Below are 19913 nucleotides of genomic sequence, written 5' to 3'. Positions count from 1 at the left end.
TCGTGTTAAGGCCCGCCACGCCTAAGGCTGGTGACAATGAGGGGGACGGGGCGTGGACCAGCTTGAAGAGAACGCTTGGTATGATGTTTCATACCCTAAGGGCAATGGTAATGATGAAGGGGTAGATTTAGACGGCCCAGGTGGTAAGGGCGATGGTGTTGAAGGCCCCGATGGTAACGACCAATAATTTTTCTCCTTTTTTTTATTTTGTTGTAAGCTTGTGTATTTTTGTAGGCGTCTTCACGAGCCTTTGTAAAAAATGTTTAAGTATGAATATGGAATTCTCATATTGTGTTTCTGCTTCTGTTTCCTTTTTGTGGTTAGTTTTTCTATATTTGTGTGTTTTTTGCTTGTGTTTCTTGTTCGAGCGAGATCAAACATATTTGAACTTAGTTGCGGCCGAGGGCCGGTAAATTTTAGTTCGAGTGAGGTTGAATACATCCTCAGTTTAGTTATGGCTGAGGGCCGGTAGGAGTAAGTTAGAGCGAGGTCGAACATAACCTAACTTTAATTATAACCGAGGGTCGGTAGGTGTTGGTTCGAGCGAGGTCGAACATAACCTAACTTAATTATGGCTGGGGATGGGTAAGTGTTAGCTCGTGCGAGGTCGAACATAACCTAACTTAATTATGGCTGAGAGCCGGTAGGTACTAGCTCGAGTGAGGTCGAACATAACCTAAATTAATTATGGCCAAGGGCCGATAGGTGTTAGTTCGAGCGATGTCGAACATAACCTAACTTAATTATGGCCAAGGGCCGATAGGTGTTAGCTCGAGCGAGGTCGAACATAACCTAAATTATTTATGGCCGGTAGGTATTAGTTCGAGCGAGGTCAAACATAACCTAACTTTGAGAGAAATGCGTTGGTAAGTGTAAAGTTTATTGCCTTTACATTGTTGCATTTGTTACATACCTGGAGAAATCTACAGACTTTGGGTGTTAGCTGGCGTTCCAGTCCTAGTCCCCATTTACCTAGTCCCTTCATTGGTCGATCTGGAGAGTAGTGATAGGTCGAGCAATGAAATAGAAATCAGAGCCTTGCCTTTACGTACTTCGACTTGAGGTGTTCCCTTCGTCGTCTCGTTAAAAACCCTCTTGAGAAAACTCAATTGGGACAAAACTCAAGTAAGGGAAAAAAGAGTACGACTTGGGGGGAACTCATTCCTTTAGAAGTTGAAGTACTTGAGGTGGCTGATATTCCAGTTGTTTGGTAGTAGCTTTTCTTCAATTGTTTCTAGCTGAAATGATCCTTTATTTGCTTTTGCTGTGATTTTGTACGGACCGTCCCAATTTGTTCCCAGCTTACCTTCCATAGGATCATTGCTTGCTGTGGTTTTAGATTTTGATATGTAGTCTCCGAGTTTGAGCGGCCTGACCTTTGATTTCTTGTTATAATAACGCTCTGCTTGCTATTTTTGGGCGATCATTCTTATATAAGCCATATCTCTTCGTTCGTCGACTTCGTTGAGTTCATGTCTTCGGCCATCATCATTGATTGTGCCACTCTCATGGGAGTACCTTAGATTGGGTTCACCGACCTCGACTGGTATTACTGCTTCGGCCCATAGACCAAAGAGTAGGGTGTCTCTCATGTGCTCATTTTCGTAGTTGTTTGATAAGCCCATAGTACTTCTGGTAATATTTTCGACCAGAGTCCCTTGGTGTCTTCAAGCTTTTTCTTCATGATGTTCAGTATCGACTTGTTGGAGGACTTCGCTTGCCCGTTGCTTGTGGGTGGTATGGCATCGAGAGTATCCTTTTGATTTGTCATTTCTCAAATAACTCGGCGGTTTTCTTTCCCGTGAATTGGGATCCATTGATGCAGTTGATCTCTTTGGGGAGGCCGAACCGGTATATGATGTTCTTTCATATAAAGGTGTTTACTTCATGTTTCTGTATTTAGGCGAATGCTCCTGCTTCTACCCACTTAGAAAAGTAGTCAGTTAAAACCAAAAGGAATCGTACGTTACCCCGTCCTGATGGGAGGGGGCCCACGATGTCCATTCCCCATTTGATGAACACCAAGGTGAGGTGACCGAGTGGAGGTGATCGCCCGCCTGGTGAATCATTAGGGCGTATTTTTGACATTGCTCACAGCTTTTTACAAAATCTATGGTCTCCTTTTTCATGGTGGGCTAGTAGTATCCTGCCTGTATGAGGCATCTAATTAGAGCCCGGTTGCCGAAGGGAGCTCCGCAGTGGACCTCTTTAAGGACGCATCGAGTTTGGTTTGGGCCCCAAGCATTTTTCTAGAGGGCTGCCGTAAGTTCTCTTATACAGGTCGTTGGGGATGATACTGTATCTGGCCGCTTGCATTCTCAGTTTCTTTGCCTCTTTTTAATCATCTGGGAGTATGTCATCCTGCAAGTATGTAATAATATGATTGAGCTAGTCCCAAGTTAAGTTTATGGTTTTTACCTCGACTTGGTCTAGCGATGAGTTGAGGAGGTGGACCACGCTTCTGTCTCCGGTTGTAATGTTTTTGGTGGCTGCGACTAGCTTAGCGAGGTCGTCTGCCTCATCGTTCTGTGCTCGTGGAATTTGTTCAAGTTGACATTCGTCGAATTCGGGAAGTAACTTGCAAATTTCGGTCTCATACTTTTGAAATCTTTGTTCCTTCATTTGGAAAATCCCTATGACTTGGTTGACTACGAGTTGGGAATCACAGCGTAGTTTAAACCGTTTTGCCCCATACTTTAGTGCTAGCCGCAAACCTGCAATTGTGGCCTCATACTTAGTATCGTTGTTAGTCATATCTGGACACCTTATGGACTGGTGAATTACTTCGTTGGTCGGGACTTTGAGTACGAGTCCCAGTCCGGACCCTGACGCGTTGGATGCACCATCGGTGTACAGGACCCATAGGTCTTGTGTTTCGTGGGAAGTGTGGGCAACTTCTCTTTAAACTTCAGGCATTACATTTGCGCTGAAGTCGGCGACGAAGTCAGCGAGCACTTGTGACTTTATCGTTGTTCTCGGCTGGTACGTGATATCGTGCTCGATCAGCTCGATGGCCCATTTGGCCAGTCTTCCCAATAGCTCGGGTTTATGCAAAACGCTTCTTAGGGGAAAAGTCGTGACGACCGAGATGGGGTGGCACTGGAAATACGGTCTAAGTTTTCGTGAAGCTACGACTAAGGCCAGGGCCAGTTTTTCGAGGTGAAGGTACCTCATATAGGCATCGACTAATGTTTTCTTAATATAATAGATGGGGGGTTGCGTACCTTTATTTTATCGAACCAAGACTGCGCTCACAGCTACTTCAGATACAGCGAGGTAAACAAGGAGACGTTTCCCTGGCTCCGGTTTTGAAAGCATAAAAGCAATGGTGGCGACGACAAGTATGCTTTCAATTCTTTTAGGTCTTGGACGAGGCCATTATCCTTCTTAAGCACGCCGAAGAATCTGTGACACCTATGTGATAATCGTGAAAACAACCTTGATAGGGTGGTGATACGGCCAGTCAACCTTTGAACCTGCTTTTTGGTGGACAAGTGTTTCGGTATCCCTTCGATGGATTTGATTTGATCAGTATTGACTTCGAACCGTCGTTGTGATACCAGGAAACCTAAAAAGTTTCCTGAGGCCACGCCGAACGCATACTTTTCGGGGTTCAGTTTCATTCCGTATCGTCTAAGTATGTCGAAGGTTTCTCTCAGATGGTCGATGTGATCTTCTTTCCTTTTGGACTTGACCAGCATATCGTCTATATAATCTTCCATCGTTTTATAGAACTGGTCCTTGAACATCCTCGTCACCAACATTTGGTAAGTTTCCCCTGCGTTCTTAGCCCGAAAGGCATGACCCTATAGTAGTACGTCCCCTGATGGGTGATGAATATGGTTTTTTCCTGATCCTCTTCTTCCATAAGGATTTGATTATTACCTGAATAAGCATCTAAGAAGCTCGGTAATTCATGCCCAGCTGTTGCGTCGATGAGTTGGTCAATATGGGGTAATGAAAACGAATCCTTAGGGCATGCATTGTTCAAATCTATGAAATCCACGCACATCCGCCATTTCTCGTTCTTCTTTTTCACCATGACTACGTTAGCGACCCTCTGGGGTACTTTCACTCCCAGATGGAGCCATTTTCCAATAGTTTTTCCACCTCTTCACGTACCGCATCATTAATTATAGAATTGAACTTATGTCTGATCTATCTTACTTGGGGGTGGAATGGGTTGATGTTCAGTTTGTGCGTGTCAATTTCCTTTGGATACCTGGCATATCTGCATGGCTGAAGGCAAACAAATTTACATTAGTTTTTAAGAATTGACTGAATTTTCCTGGGTCATGTAGCTTGCAAGTGATATAGGCCTTTTTGATGTGGTCGTTGGAGTCTAATTGAACGGGGTCGAGGTCTTCTATGGTCAACCCTGCGGCTTCAACTACGTCGGGATCTCGGATACCTTCTACGATCTCGTCATGTCCCGACCTCGACACTGCTGATTGCTATGCCTCTTTTTCTTTGTCCTTCCTTTGCTAGGAGGTTGTGTTATCTAAAGCAATACAGTAGCATTCCCGGGATGTACGTTGCTCTCCTCGTATACTGAATATCCCTCATGGAGTTGGAAATTTGATGAGTTGGTATAAGCTGGAGGGGACGGCCTTCATGGGGTATATCCACGATTGACCTACTATTGCATTGTACGCAATGTCTTGGTTCATGACGTGGAATGTTGTTTCGATAGTTACGTCGTCGGCTAAAACGGGGAGTGTAATTTCTACGGATGCCCGTTCCACTACATAGTTAAAACCAGTTAGTGTGATGCAGCGTGGCACTATCCTATCCTCGAGCTTCATTTGGATAAGTACTCGGGGATGGATGATGCACGCGCCACTTCCGTCATCAATCATAATACGTTTAACATCAGTATCCAAAATTCACAGAGTAATGACGTGAGCGTCATGGTGAGGGAAGACCAATCCGTTTCCATATGACTTGTCGAAGATGATACTTTCTTCGAGCTCGTCATACCATTCATGCATGATGGATCGCTTGAGTTTGTGTGTAGTGGTGAACTTCACGCTATTGATAGAGGCATCGTCTCCGATGATCACGTTGATGGTACGGGCTGGTGAGGGTGATTTAGGTGGCCTTTGATGTTCGCGCCCTCTAGCGAAATTGGTTCTTTCCTTGTCGCTTAGTAGCTCTTTAAGATGTCCTTGACGTAGCATATTCACAGCTTCCTGCCTCAAGGCGATGCAGTCTTCCATTTTATGCCCTCGTTCTTAGGGGAACTCACAGAGGTCGTCAAATTTCTGATATTAGGGTCTGATCTCATAGTCGGCGGACACTTCACTTTTGGTCCGAACTTCTCCAGGATGTAGACTATCTGTGTGGGCGACAGAGATACTCTCGTAGACTATCTCCAATGAGTTACTGTCCTGGGTCTAGATGGACCTTCTTCATAACGAGGAGAGTAGGCGGTGGCCGTCCTGATCTATGGTTGGTGTCATTATATATTAGGCCGTGGGATCGGGTGATCTCTTCTGGCGTTGGTCTTTTCTTGACTCCGCTTGTACTGAGGTTAGCCGGTGGGTTGGCACGTTGAGGTCATCCTCATCTACATGGACTTCGGCACAATAAGCATTGTGGATCTCATCCCAAGTGGTTGGGGGACACTTCATCAACCGGATTAACAGTTTCCTCGTTGCTCTTGAGCCATCCCTGCTCAACCCGTTCTAAAAGGCCACGACCGCCATCCCTTTGGACACATTTGGCAAGGTCATCCTTACTCTATTGAACTGAATGAGGAAGTCCCTTAATCCCTTTCCCAGAGATTGTTTGATGGCAAATATGTAGTTCACTCTGGCTTCGGCCTTTTTGGCTCCCGCGTGGGCCGTTACAAACTTGTCGACCATTTTTTCCAAAGTTTCGATGGATCATGCCGGTAGCTGCAAATACCATGTTAATGCTCATTCAGTAAGGGTTTCTCCGAACCTTTTTAGCAAAATAGAAGACACATGTTCCTTGGCGAGGTCGTTGCCTTTTACGGCGGTGACGTAATAAGTCACATGATCTTCGAGGTCGGTTGTACCATATATCTTGAGGTAGGGTGGCATTTTAAAAGTTTTTTGTATAGCATGTGGGGCTGCATCATCACTATATGGTTGTTCGACGAACCGGTCAGCGTCTCTCTTTGGCAACAGCTTGGGGGCGCCCGGTATTTTATCGACCCTTTCCTGGTGTTCTTTCATTTGATCTCGGAGTACCTTGTTCTCATTCTCCATTTTCTCCATCCTTTTCAAAATGGTTGCGAGGGCATTGGCCACCTGCACTATTAATGACATTGTGAGTAATACCTGTCGTTGGATGAGGAGGGAGTTGGTTGCACTATTCGTCTCCTGGTTGCATAGTGCAAGTCCTTGCATTTTCTGTAGCCGCGTCCTGGGAGGGCTTGTTGAGGACGCTGGTTAGCGTGTCAATTAGCCATGCTTCGAGGAGCTTTTTTACAGCTGGGGGCGTCTCCTCCCCCACAGATGTGGAGGCTCCCTTACCAAGAGATTTTGTGATGCTGTAGTGAGGAGGTGGTGATCCATCTCGTCTAGGGGAGGCATTGGGCGTTGCGTCTTCGTCTATCGTTTCATAACTTTCGTTGATGACGTTCATGAGGTTAGTTGGGAGGTCACTTATTATTCTCGTCCTTTCTTTTCGGTTTCCTGCCATGTTGGGATTTTGTACGTACAAAGTTAGGAGGTCTTGTTTTTTGTTTTTTTTTTTTACGTTAGTGACCCGTGTTGGCTGTAGATCTAGAAGAATCTAAAAGTTTAACTAAGAAATTTCCACATATAGTGCCAAATTGTTTGACCAAAAAATACAACTTTTAGTTAAAATAATTGAATTTGTATGAGAATGGGTTAAACCTAGTTAATAATAATATTTCTAGATGTGAGTTTTGAAAGAGTGACTAATGTTAAACAGATCTGGTGGTAGATTGATAACAACGTGCATTAACTATCCCAAAAAGTATGAGCAATAATGTAGCAATAAATAACAGTAAATGGCATTTAAGTAAATAGGAGAAGTGATTCACCTAATAAAGTCTGAACTAGATGATTGTCTCTCCTCACAATGATGAGTGACAGACAAATTCTAGAATTTTCGAATTATTCTAGAATCTGATGGAAAAGTATGGAATAATATGAGCGAGAATATTGATGAAAAAAATAGTGTTTGTATCTTAGTGAGAAAGAGAGAATCTTTTGCCAAAAGTGTGTTCTTATCAAATGAATGTCACATACCCATATCATTGTCTCTTTTTCTATTTATATGAGATATTTTTCTAATAAACTTTAATAGTACAAGTGCAGAGAATATCCACTAGAATATTCTCTTTAATATCCTATTTCGAAAACTAGCCGTTACAGCTTCTTCAACGGTGCTCAACCTCGACCATTGTTGACATCTCGACCACGGATCTCGCTGCTTCCTAGTCGACCTCGACAGATGATGACTCGAGGATTCTTTATTTAGTGTTATCTTATCTTAAATATTCTGAGCAGATTTTGACTCATACAGTTATATTCATGAGTAGAGTTGTCTCGTTCTTATCAGATTCCAAGATGACTATCGGATCATGTGAAATTTCGAATTAATAAATAAATCTCTTTTCCAAAGAAGATTTAATTTACTTAACCTCTTTGAAATTGTTCGGAGGATTTTTCGAAGGACCTCTAATCTATTAGTGAAAGATTTTACGTGATATGATAAAAAAACTTGGAAAAAATTGATTAATTTAGACTTCCTCCACTGTCCACAAAGAGCTTCATTTACTTGTTCAAGGCATCAATTCTTGGTCACATGACGTTTACACTTAATTCGAGCACGGTCTGGAATAGGGCTGGGCCAATGTATAAGTTATGATTCGACCGAACTCAGTAAATTTAGTTCAAATTTTATATTTTATAAATTATTAATTTATAGGTTAATAACTTAAAATAACAAAAATCCTGAAACCATAAACTACACTTGGCTCCGCCTCTTACTCGAAAATAATGCAAGGCTTGAGGTAGCAAGAAAAAACACCAAATTGTATAGGCTCGAGGTGCCTTTCCTAATTCTTAAAAGAGGACAGGTGTTTAATTTAGTGGAAATTGATGATGCGTTTCAACTTTTGTTGGAGTTGCATTAAGAAAATCTCATTGGGTTATTAAACTAGGGAAAGATTATTCTTCTACATAGGAGACAAAAGACACAAAAATAATTTATACTAGTAAAAAGAAGACATCATTTTGCACTCTCAATATCACCCGCGACAAAGGATTTGTTTAATTTATATATATATTGTTACAAATTCTTATTGAGGTCAAAACGCGAAAACCATTACATTAATAGTCACTCCAATAAGTAAAGCGTTTAGGTTTAATGTGCTTCCCTTGATAACTAATTAGTCAACTAATGTTGCTTTTCAGATTCACGCCCATTCCATCCTTGTTTTATTTTTTTATTTTTTTTTGAACCACTTTGGAAATGAGACCCCTTAAAAAATCTAAATGTTAAGAACAATTTATAGTGTTTGCAGTGTTTAAGCAATAATTCAAGTTCAACCTTTTCAGGATTCGACCTTGTCATCATATTGGGTCATTAGTTAAAGAATAAGGGGTATCATCCAATAGCGTTTTGCCAAAGATATTCGCCAAATAATGTATATGTATATATAAACTTAATAAGCATTAATTTGAAGAAAAGAAAAGTAAAATCTTAGAACCTCTATAATCCCAAACCAAACTCACAAACGTCGAGTTGTGATAATAGATTGAATACGTTAAAAGCAAAAATTCTTGCATATGCCCCCCTAGACCAAAAAGAAAAAGAAATAAAGGGAAAGAAAATGAAAAAAAAAAAAAAAGATGGAGAAAGAAACATCATGAATTATTATTATTATGTGGGTCCTAAAAATAGTAAGCAATTTTGTGTGGCAAAAGAGGAAGGCAGGTGTCCATTGATCCAGAGTAGATGCCCAAAATGCCTGGAATATTTAGCTTATGATTGGTCACTCCACACCTAGTCTTTACCTGCATATCCACTGGATATACAACATTACAATGTATTCAAATTATTTTGACATTAAAATATGGGGAAAAGGAAGAAAAAGTTTAATATTCAACTCTTTATAATAGAATAAAAATGTCATTACCTTTGGCTTCTAAAACTATGGAGCATGACGGATATCATGATGTGTTCTTCTTCCTCACATTTAAAATAATCACAGTATTTGGTCCTAACCCAACTAACTATCGTCAAAATATTCATACCATTGCTATTTTGTATGTAAATGCATACATTAAACCTATTATTATAAGAGTAAGTGATAAAACTATTTCAGGATTTTAGTTGCACGATATAAAGTAGACAAGAACGTTCAAGGTTCAAATCGCAACATATTACTGTAATTTATAGCATATATTATCAACTTTTTGATGTGCTAAACATTCCAAAGATATCATTTTGTAAAGTGCATAGTTAGTTGAAGGGTAGTTAACTTGGACGATAATATGTTCATCCGAACTCAGTATTTTCAATGTGCATCATCGATATATATATATATATATATATGTGAAAACACACTAAAATCTCAACAAATACTACATTTGAACCCAGATTTTAAAAGCACAATGAGTTCAATACTAAAAATATTTAACTCGAACCAAATTTAAATTTTGAATCTGCTTCTGCCTAGACTCAACTTCTTGTTAATGGGAGTAAGAAGTAATAGAAAATAGTAGGCGTCACTTTTAAACATAAATGGTTTGATGTTTCCTCTTCATAAATGCTAATTCCACCAATGTTCTGAGACAATAACTTAGCTGAATAATTAAGTATCGTTCTTTTTTTAATCCCTTTTTTTTAAGTTTGTCTGCTGCTGTGGCATTATCTAAGTAACATTTTAAATAAAAGGGATAGAGCTTTTTTGCTGTATAACTAGATTTCCACCTTGTTATTATGCGCATATACTGAGTAATAAAGCTTCTGTTATGGCTTTTGAAACAGAATTTTTTGGACTAGAGGGATAAGCAGATAACAAAATTTATTCAGTCTCGCGTGTGCTCAATGCCCACTAACAAATAATAAAATGCACACCCTAATACACATGTCGACATTCTAAGGTTCAACAAAAGTTAGTTCATTGGATTAATACAATACAATTACATACTGCATAATTCATGAATCCTATTAAGTGACAAAATTTTCTCGTATAAACAAGATGTTTTTTCTCTTTTCCTAAATGAAATATGTATGCTGTCACTATCATGTACTTGGTACAAGTATACAGCCTATGGCTGGAGTCGGACATATGACCTAAAGCATTTTTAAGCTCCTGTTTTCACTAAAGTGGAAGCTTTTTCTAATGTTTTGAATCAAGATCACATTGCTTTAACAACATGTCATTAAGGTCTAAGATTTGCTTCCTTATATATATTTTTTCAATTTTTTTGTGGACGTAAGATTTGCCAATGATTTTACATTTCAGTACCCTCCCCTTTAGGGACTCGAGGTCCTTTGTGAGATTTACCCCATCATCATAATCTCTCAAATATGTGGTGTTTGCCTAAATCCATAATTGCCCCACCATCGGCCAAAGTTGCACACGAAATGACTCACATATCATCTATAATAGCCCAATTCACTTATGATATTGTCAGTTTTAGACTTCAACCCGCACATCACGCGTAACAAAGTTCTAATGGTTGATATCCCACATCTCATGTGTTTTGCCAAATTTCAGGTTTGCTTAGAATGTTATATATAATGAGATTCAACAATAAGTATATGTACGTAAAATGAGATATTGCTATCAACAACGATAATTTGACTTAGAGGATTTACTTGTTCACCTTTGTATAAATGTGTCCCACCACTGGCTGCTTAACGCCTAAGCTATTTGTTTGAATATGACAAAGAAGGTTCAAATACTTCTTTCACCACAAGAGAGAAATTTTAACGGGTAATATCTATTGTTGGGTTGGCAGTAAATAATCAGATCTTAGAAGTAACTAACTTTTTGCCCTTAGCTTGCTGAATTGGTGGCTGGTTTATCACCCTTCATAACTTATGTTTCAAAACAGATATGCTCATTTTCTACAATTTCTTTAGACCCAAATTAGAAAAGTATGCAAACATCATCTCTGCCTCTTCAATTCTACAAATCTTTCTGTAGTCAGCAATGACAATCAGAAGCTTGCATATACTGCATCTCACTACTTTGACATCATGACCAAATTTCAGGGATTTTGTCTGCAAATTATCAGCCAAGAGAAAGTCTTTGGCAATGCGCAAATTCTGCATTGCTACCAACCAAGGCATTGGCTGCAGAGCTACTGAAATGAAGTCACCAAAAGCAAATTTTCCTTTTCTTCAGTTTTATACAGCTCACAATTGCAAAGTTTGAACCAACTACAATCTATAAACCAAGAATCTTCAAACATGTACTTATGTCATACTTAAACAAGAAACTCCGGACTTTGCATATATGCTTTGACCTGCCGCAATGAAACTTTGCGACTCTTCTGGAACTTCCAGAACCAGTAGGGAAATTCCAGACTGGAAGATCCAGAATTTTCCCAGGAATTCCTATGAATAATGGAGTAGCTGACTTCATTACATAAAATCACTGTTTACATCATCTTGGCTTTTCAAGTTCCCAAAGAGGCCAAGATCTGTTAATTATTCATTCTTCTAAGTCAATTTATGAGTTAAAACTACTTTTGTCTGTTGGATACCTAGTTCAACATCAAGAAAAAGCACATGAACCAAAAGGAAAAATGAAAAAGAGAGTGTTGAGGCTAGGAATCAGATAAAAAAGCACCTTTTTTTGAAAATACTACTACTATCACGTAGTAAAAGATATTGATATGCTCTAAATCAGAATTCTCTAGCACCCACATAATACAGATTTTAAAATGGCCCACAAGAACCTATTTCACCCTTTTAATTAAGAAGGTTCCAAGAACTCCAAAATGCTAAAGGAAAAGACAGCATAGCTTGGATTTTGCGAAAACAGAATTTATGAAAGGCATTTTCAGCCGAAACAATTGAACCAACAAAACCAATATCCTTTCAAAAAGCCAGAAGAAGATTAAGTCAAGGGGTCAATAAAACGTGTCAACACCAATGAAGAAGGGTCCCAAAGGAACCAATGGTGACATAGAGTTTGATACAAATCTTAAAGGTAAAACTTTTGAGGGTCCCTTTCAGTAGAGAGGCTACTGATGTTTGTCGTCCTCTTATTGGTCCATCTCACTCACATAAACATCAGCTTTTTGGGGATACCATCCTACAATAATGTTTTGACATCATTGCATGCCTCACCCACATGACTGCCAACACTCACAATCCTGAACAAATATTCAATTATAGGAAGGGAAAAAATGATCTCTTTGAGCCACCAACCTTACACAGCTTAAAGAACAGATATAAAATGTTGCAAAGAAAGCAAACTAAGTCTTTGATGTGTCTATGTTTTATATGAGAAGACATGTGGATTGCACATGTGTACATCTGGATAGCGCCCATATTTAGATATGATAATATTGAGTAGGGAATAAAATCTTGGAAGTGGCATCTAACAAACCAGAGATATGAGATATGCCTGTTTCAATTGATAACTGAAGCAAAAAATGGAAAAGAATATCAGAAACCATGACCATATAGGGAATAATAAAGAATATTGCTATCAGAGGCGGACCAAAGAGACGGACCCAAAATTTCAGATAAGCGACCTCAAGGCTACCGTAAACACCTAAATATTCTTTATGATTTGTGTAGAAAACATACTGTATATTCTTAATAACTTGAAGGCAAGACTGTCATTTTAGTTTCCACCTAAGCAAATTCTTTTAGGCTCACACTATATGGGTCTGTCTTTTTGCTTTTGATAAGCTAAAACAAAAACGACTGCTTTGACTCAACTCAAATGAAAAATTTCAATTCCAAGTGATGTCATTTTTATTAATTATTGTATTAATCTTCACAAACTTCTCAGAAAAAATTTGTCTTAATCTTCAGGATAGAAGCTAGTCTCCCAAAACTTATATCTTGTTGCTATTAACGATTTAAACTTTGGCAAGACTTTACAAGATTCTACTAATTGATATTCTAAACACATACACAATTTAGCAAATTGAACTATTTATAGACTTTAGGTTAATGCAAATGCATACTTTCCGTTGAACTCCTAGACCTCGATTTAAGTACCAATCTGAGTCTCTAAATTCCTAGATGTCTAAAGTCCTTAAAGGTAAAGATACAGGCAAATAAATCCCGACACTTAAAAATTTCACCATTCATTTATTCCTTTCACTAGAAGAAATACAGCAGTAGGTAACATCTCAAAACTCAATAATCAGAAACAGACACAAAATCAATCAACTTCTCCAAAATCCCGTGTTAGAATATTTGAATGATAGCCTATGAAACAGTTCCCAAATCACTGGATTCAACAAAATCATGAAGGCATTCAAAAATTGGCTAAATATACCAAAGATAATGACCTAAGGACTACTAAGCTTTACCTATTCGATACTTCAGAAAAACAATGTCACTGCATAGCCGATGCTCGAAGCAGGGAGATGCGGTAGCAGACTGTTGAACTAAACATAACACAAAATTTGGACATCTGTGTTTTCTTTTCTTTCTTTTTCCTTTTTGAAAGTTTTAGATGCCTTAGAGAGAAAAGGGCCGGGGCCAGGGGGAGTGGGAGGGAGAAAGGCGGCTGGGGACATTAAAATTGAAAATGAAAAAACCAAAGGTTCCAATGTATTAGAATGCACGATATAAGCCCAACGGCTGAACTCCTTTGCCAGCATTTCGAAATCCGCCTGTGTTCAGTGGACCTTGTACAGAGTAAATTTTTTCCCAAAACGGATTAGATTAAACCTCCTTCGATACAACGAGGGTCCGATCTGATAGCTATACTATATGTTTTAAGCCAAACATATCATCCCAGACAAGACAATTGTTTTAGGTTTCATTTTTTCATCAGCAAACACAAGTTGTCGATGCAGAAACAAAAGCAAAGACACTACAGTACCAGGGGAATATGTCCGAATGAACAATATAGAACCTTACGAAGCCTATTCAATAAAACATTCCACATATACTACTAAACCCCTATGGAAAATGGTCATGAAAACAAGTTCCAGTAGCACATATATATCTAAACTACTTGTGAAGAATAAGAAAAAGACGTGTATTGATGACAAGAAATTTTGATGAATAAACCTACTTATAGGTCTCAAACAAAATACAATATAATATTCGTTCAATATAGGACGTTGCTAAATTAGAACTTAACACTTTGAACATTTTCAACATGCCTCCAACAAAACCAAAGCCAAGCTTCAGGTGCTGAGGCAACCGACAGAGCAGAATTGGCGCCTCACCAGACTTCAGTCGAGGTGCTGCATAAAAGCGATTAACAAGCGCACACCTGGGTTAAGGCACAAGGCCTTTAGCATGTGCATCTTTCAAGCCAAAAAGGGGGTTTGGGGGGGGGGGGGGGGGGAGGGGGGGATTAGGATCCAGGAAAGGAAAAGGAAATCTTCTGCAGGAGCAAAAGAGACAAACTCATGAGACTTGAGAAGACAATAGAGAACAAACAACTTGAGAAGATCATCAACGATCTCAAACGGAAGAAGTGCAGGAAAGAGAGATCTTCACAGAATTCTTCTTTCTTCTAATTCCTTTCTTTATTTTTTTCTTTTGGTAAACATTAGACTGCCTGCATCTTTTTTTTCCTCTATTTCTTTTCTTTTCTCTATTGGGGAAAATAGAGAATCAAGTTCTGCTGCTAAGCCTCCATTTCTTGTTTTCTTCTTCTCCTAGTGCGCTTCTTCTTTCTATGGCCTGTGGAAGCCTCTGTCATTTTTTTTTTCTTTTCGGGAAAGAGATAACTATTTATAGTTAAGAGACATAAAGTGATTTGTCTTTTGATGATAATCAGAAAACTCAAAAAACTTAATTAATATACACCAAGATGGTGTTAGGTTTATTATAAAAACATTAAATAGAAGGATGCATAAGCTCCCCAAGAACCAAGCTAATCGTCTATACAGTAAGGAACTTCCTGTTTAGACCAAAAGAGCACTAGGAAAAACAGAGGATTATAATTTAACAATGAATGTCCAGTTCCCTCAAACGTTATCATACTCCTCTCTCTGCATTTCTAGAAATTTATTGCACGGAGCGGTTCTCCATAACTTTCTCCTATCACATTTAGCTTATCCAATCTCCAACTCACCGGTACTCTTTTCTCGAGAAAAAAACAATGGATGTTGAAAATGAAGAACATCATGGCTCATAGTTTTGTTGCAGACTTACAATAGGTGATCCACGCGTTCATCATGATTTTTACACGTGAACACCAATTGACCACTATGCATCTCCTTCTTCTTGGGTTGTTAAAATTGGCTTTGAACTCAAGTAAGGTCGTTGAGTTGTTAAAATTGCTCTCGACATTGCATACCATGTAAAAAGTACCTCTTAGGTACCTCCATTTTCCATGTTGTTGACCAAATGGATATTGTACACCTTCATCAAGTAAGAAGTTATAGATGTCGTCATGTCGTTACTTAAAAACATTTTCATTAGGAGCTAAATTTGGATTAGTATATAAAAGATTTGGACTAGAGCAAGAAACTAGGTTAAAATAAGTATTAGGTTAGAGTGGAATGAGAATTTGAGAGTGAGCAGAGAAGTAGGATTCCAATCCTAAACCTAAACCTAATATAGGAGCAAGTGAAGAATTAGGATCCCAATTTAACCCAAACCATAGACGTAGTCCTTATTCTAATCTAAGTCCTAATCCAAGTCCTTGTAGTAACACAGGTCTAAATCCTAAACCTAATATTTGTTCCTAATTCTAGCACCCAGTTCTACTTCTAATTCTGATCCTACTACTATCATGGGAAACTTACTCTATTCATCAGCTTCAGCTTTAGAAAAGCAGCTATTTGGTCTGAATGGAGCTCCAAACAAACTTGGTTCCAAAAGACAGCATGACCCACAAATAATTACAGGACCAAAGCCGATAAAATCAGCACATGTGATACTATGTGTGACTAAAGATAAAAAAGTCAAATTTTCTGAAGATGGAATTTCTCTCATTCATAATGTTGTAACATAGCCATAGTTTCATTTGGAGGCAGAAGCCAATATGGTAACCAACTACCCATATGGCATTGTTTCATGGAATGTGATTCACTCAAGAATGAATATTAATCTTCAAAAAATGGAGTTTAGGCCTATCTTAACCCCAAAAGCTAGCTATGAGAATTGCCCAAGCCCATAAAAGGAGACAACAGTCCTTTCTCTCAACCAATATGGAAAATTCTGACACTGCACCCTCCACCTATGCCCCAGGCCTGAACATTGTGGATAACATAACATGGGGGCCCAACATTGAGAAACACAACAATAAAGATGAGTTTGGCTCTAATACCATGTAAAGAAAATGGACCTTGGGCCTAATTCAATCTCAAAAGCTAGCTCATGAGATGAGAATTGTCCCAAACCAAACAAGGAGAGAACAATGTACTCCTTCAACGAATATCTAACAGAAACAAGAAAAGCACATCTATTTAATGGCTTGTTAATATGAATCCTAATAGCAATTACAACGAAAGTGTGATGCGCCTCATGTATTAACAAATATTGACTAGAGCCATTTCAAACCTTAATTTCATATCATGTATATGAAAGGAGAAAGAAAAATATATATCTTTGTTTCTTTAGGAACAAGCTCTGAGTGAGGTGACATAACAAATGTTAAGATATTTGAAAGAAAAAAATTTAGTTGGGTGTTTGATATATAATCAAGTTATAGTATATCAAATATACTCAAAGGGAAAGAGTAGCATATTCTCTTTAAAAGATATTTGAAAGAGAAGGAAGACCAAAGAACATGAGGACCCATACCTCATGCATGCTAAAAAGGTCTAAGAACGTATATTAATAATATAGATAAATGAGAAAGTGAGGATGAAGAAGCAAAAGTCTATTTCTATCCTATGAGGCGGGGACAAGGGCACAATTGTTTAAGGAACAAAATAAAGCTGTAACAGATATAGGAATGTCATAATTATGAGACTGAGGTGGGATAGTCATTGTGAAGCGGTGTGCATGATTTAAAAAATGATGCAAAACAAAAGTAAAATGCACCCTTGCCTGACACCAAAAGATTTTTTAGCATCAAGAGGGGGATTTTTTCATTAACTTATTCTCCACCCCACCACTCCAATCTTCCATTAGTGAAATGCGGTAATTCAAACCACCCGACCTTTCCAATCTTCTATCCTGTGAACCATCACGTGGAATGGTACTATTACCTCAATCCTTGAAGGTCCAGATGCAGCAGCTCCTAACTCCCATCAGGGCTAACCACCTCCTATTAACACAGAAATTGTTAGCACTGTCACACCTACTCTGCAACTTCATAATACCATGGTAAAGAAGTTTTCAGCTGTAAACCCCTAGAGACAAAATTCTCAACCCCGTGGATTTGGCAATAAAATACTTTGAGATTCATCAAGTACCTAATACTATGAAGATAAGCTATATCCGGATAGATATAAAAGGGGGGATCCACCGATAGTTTGACAGTTCTATGATAGATTATGGTGGGTAATTTGTACGAAGACATCATTTGTGATGTTTATAGAAGGTCTGGAAACACTAGATTTCTGGATAGAGATTGACAAATTCAGTGAGCTCAGTAGGCCAATGACGTGGAAGCTTATCTATAGAAGTTTGAAGAACTGAGGTCTTACATGCTCATTAAAAGACCCTTCATTCATGTGAATCCAATTCCTGTTTCAATTAGAGACTAATGCCTAGGATATTTAACCTAATAGTACCTATAAAAAAGATAAGGATATCTAATCCAACAATTCTAACAGATCGTAAGAAGGAGCAAAGTAGCACGAGGAATCTATCAATGGGATTAACAAACTTCTACTCCATAGTCCAATTACCCTCCAATAACAAATCTGAACACCAAGCACCTACACAACGGTTCCTCAGCCATATTTCCATACTATCGAGTCTTCCACTTACAAACCTTTTCAACTTTCTGTAACCTTACATACAATCGACCAAGAGAATAGAAGTTAGAATACTTTATCGATGCAAGCAAAAACCCCTCAATGCCAATGAAGGAGGGGATAGCAGAAAATATTGGGGAGGTTGATGCAGAGGCAATTCAAGAGAGCGTGACACTGAATGGTGTCCACGGGTGTCAAATTCCCCCATGACCATCCAAATTGTTCGAACCACTAAGAGGTGGGCATAAAAGCAGCTCAAATTCAGGGTTATTCTTGGCAATATGGCCATGCAAGTTACTACGGGCAATGATCACATTCACAGGACCTTATGGTCAAAAATTCAGTAAATATGTGTCAATAATAGCTTTCTAGAAAACAATACGCACTTATACAAGAAGCTGACCCACTTGAAAATAATGCAAACTATACATCAACTTGGGAGAAGACGTAAAACCTTAGAACGCACACAGCCCTAGAGCCAAACCTAAACAGGCAATAGGCTGACACATGACTTATACCATCAGCTACAATCGAACTTGTTGAGATATGCAAGGTGAATCTTTCATTTTCAATTTCAGAATGCATAAGGTTAACCTCAAGTTAGAAATGGATTGATTGACCTCTATTCCCCGATTATGTTAGACTTGTGACGTAACCAAGTGTCCTTCTGGTGATGATAAGGGAGAATCAACGGGTACTAGGTGGGCTCACAGAAGGAAATGGCTGCTTAAACTTTTTCAGCAATGTGTTATTCAAGTGTTCTCCATTGCAACAGCCAACAAGTATATAAACTCTATGAACTGACGGAGTAAAAAAGATTTACACAATGAAGTCACTTAAAAGGCAACAGCAGGTAGCTCTCTACACAAACATAAATTAGTAACCTTAAGAAAATGGAAAGCAATCTTCTATAAGGTGAAAGTACACTGATAATGTAAAATATGTTTACACTGTAAGGGCATATAACTTAAACTCTTGCAACAAAGCTGAACAAAGAGAATCCCCTATAATCTGTTTGATTTCTAGTTTGTTAGAGTCAGTTAAAACTTAAAAAAGAATTTCTAGCTGGAGCATGTCAGCTCTCGGCTCCATAAATTGAGGTTACAATCACACGAACTTCCATTTTAGCTTCTTATAATTGTTCCTTATTTCTTTTACTCGCAATCAGTAATCACAAGTTCACAACAATCACGTATCCATATTGTTTCATAAATTCATCCATAAACATTAAACTAATGAGATAAAATAGAATTTACCATTTGTTGGTTCGGTTTCTGCTGATTGAGGAATTACAACTGAGGAACAACGACATCAGTTATCAACACTTTACCCCGTGTAAACACCTTAAAATTGTATCATTTGCTTCTTAGATTGCTCCAGTTTGGAGAGAGCGGCTGTTATTGAACAACTTTTTTGGCTTTTTTTCTCGTTTTCTGAACTAAAATGCGTTTTTCTTCGTTAATGGCATGAGGCCCATTGCCCAATTGTTGAGCGATTGATTCTGTTTTCATTTTTCCTTCTTTCTTTTTTTTTTAGCCGCCAACCCCATCGTTTGGTTTTAGGTATCAAAACTCACTCTAATGTCTGAACCATAGAAATATGACTCTGATTTAACTATCAAAATGCACATGAAATATCAGAAAAGTGAAATTCAAGTATTCTTATTCTACGTACTAGATATATAAAATATGATTAAAACTCAAGCATTTTTTAGTTGTAAAATTATCAGAAAATAGCAATCGAATTTCATAATTATATTTAATCCAATATCAGGGTGAAGAGAACTTTTGACTGTGTAAATTGGTTTGAAAATTATTTATCTTTTAGTAACAATTAATAAATAGATACTTTCTTTAAAGGGATATTGTT

At 38.4% G+C, this 19913-nt stretch overlaps 1 long non-coding RNA gene across 1 annotated transcript; it reads right to left on the bottom strand.

Moving 5' to 3' along the window:
* Nucleotides 1-11967: 11967 nt before the first annotated feature.
* Nucleotides 11968-19694, bottom strand: LOC104108200 (uncharacterized). Its single transcript, XR_688964.4, has 2 exons — nucleotides 19301-19694; nucleotides 11968-12611 (listed from the first exon to the last, which is right to left on the bottom strand). It is a non-coding gene; the product is annotated as an uncharacterized lncRNA (long non-coding RNA).
* Nucleotides 19695-19913: the final 219 nt, after the last annotated feature.

Source organism: Nicotiana tomentosiformis, chromosome 7 (assembly GCF_000390325.3).
Source record: "Nicotiana tomentosiformis chromosome 7, ASM39032v3, whole genome shotgun sequence".
Lineage (NCBI taxonomy): Eukaryota > Viridiplantae > Streptophyta > Magnoliopsida > Solanales > Solanaceae > Nicotiana > Nicotiana tomentosiformis.
Note: the sequence above shows the minus strand (reverse complement) of the source record. Positions and strands in the feature narration are given on the sequence as shown.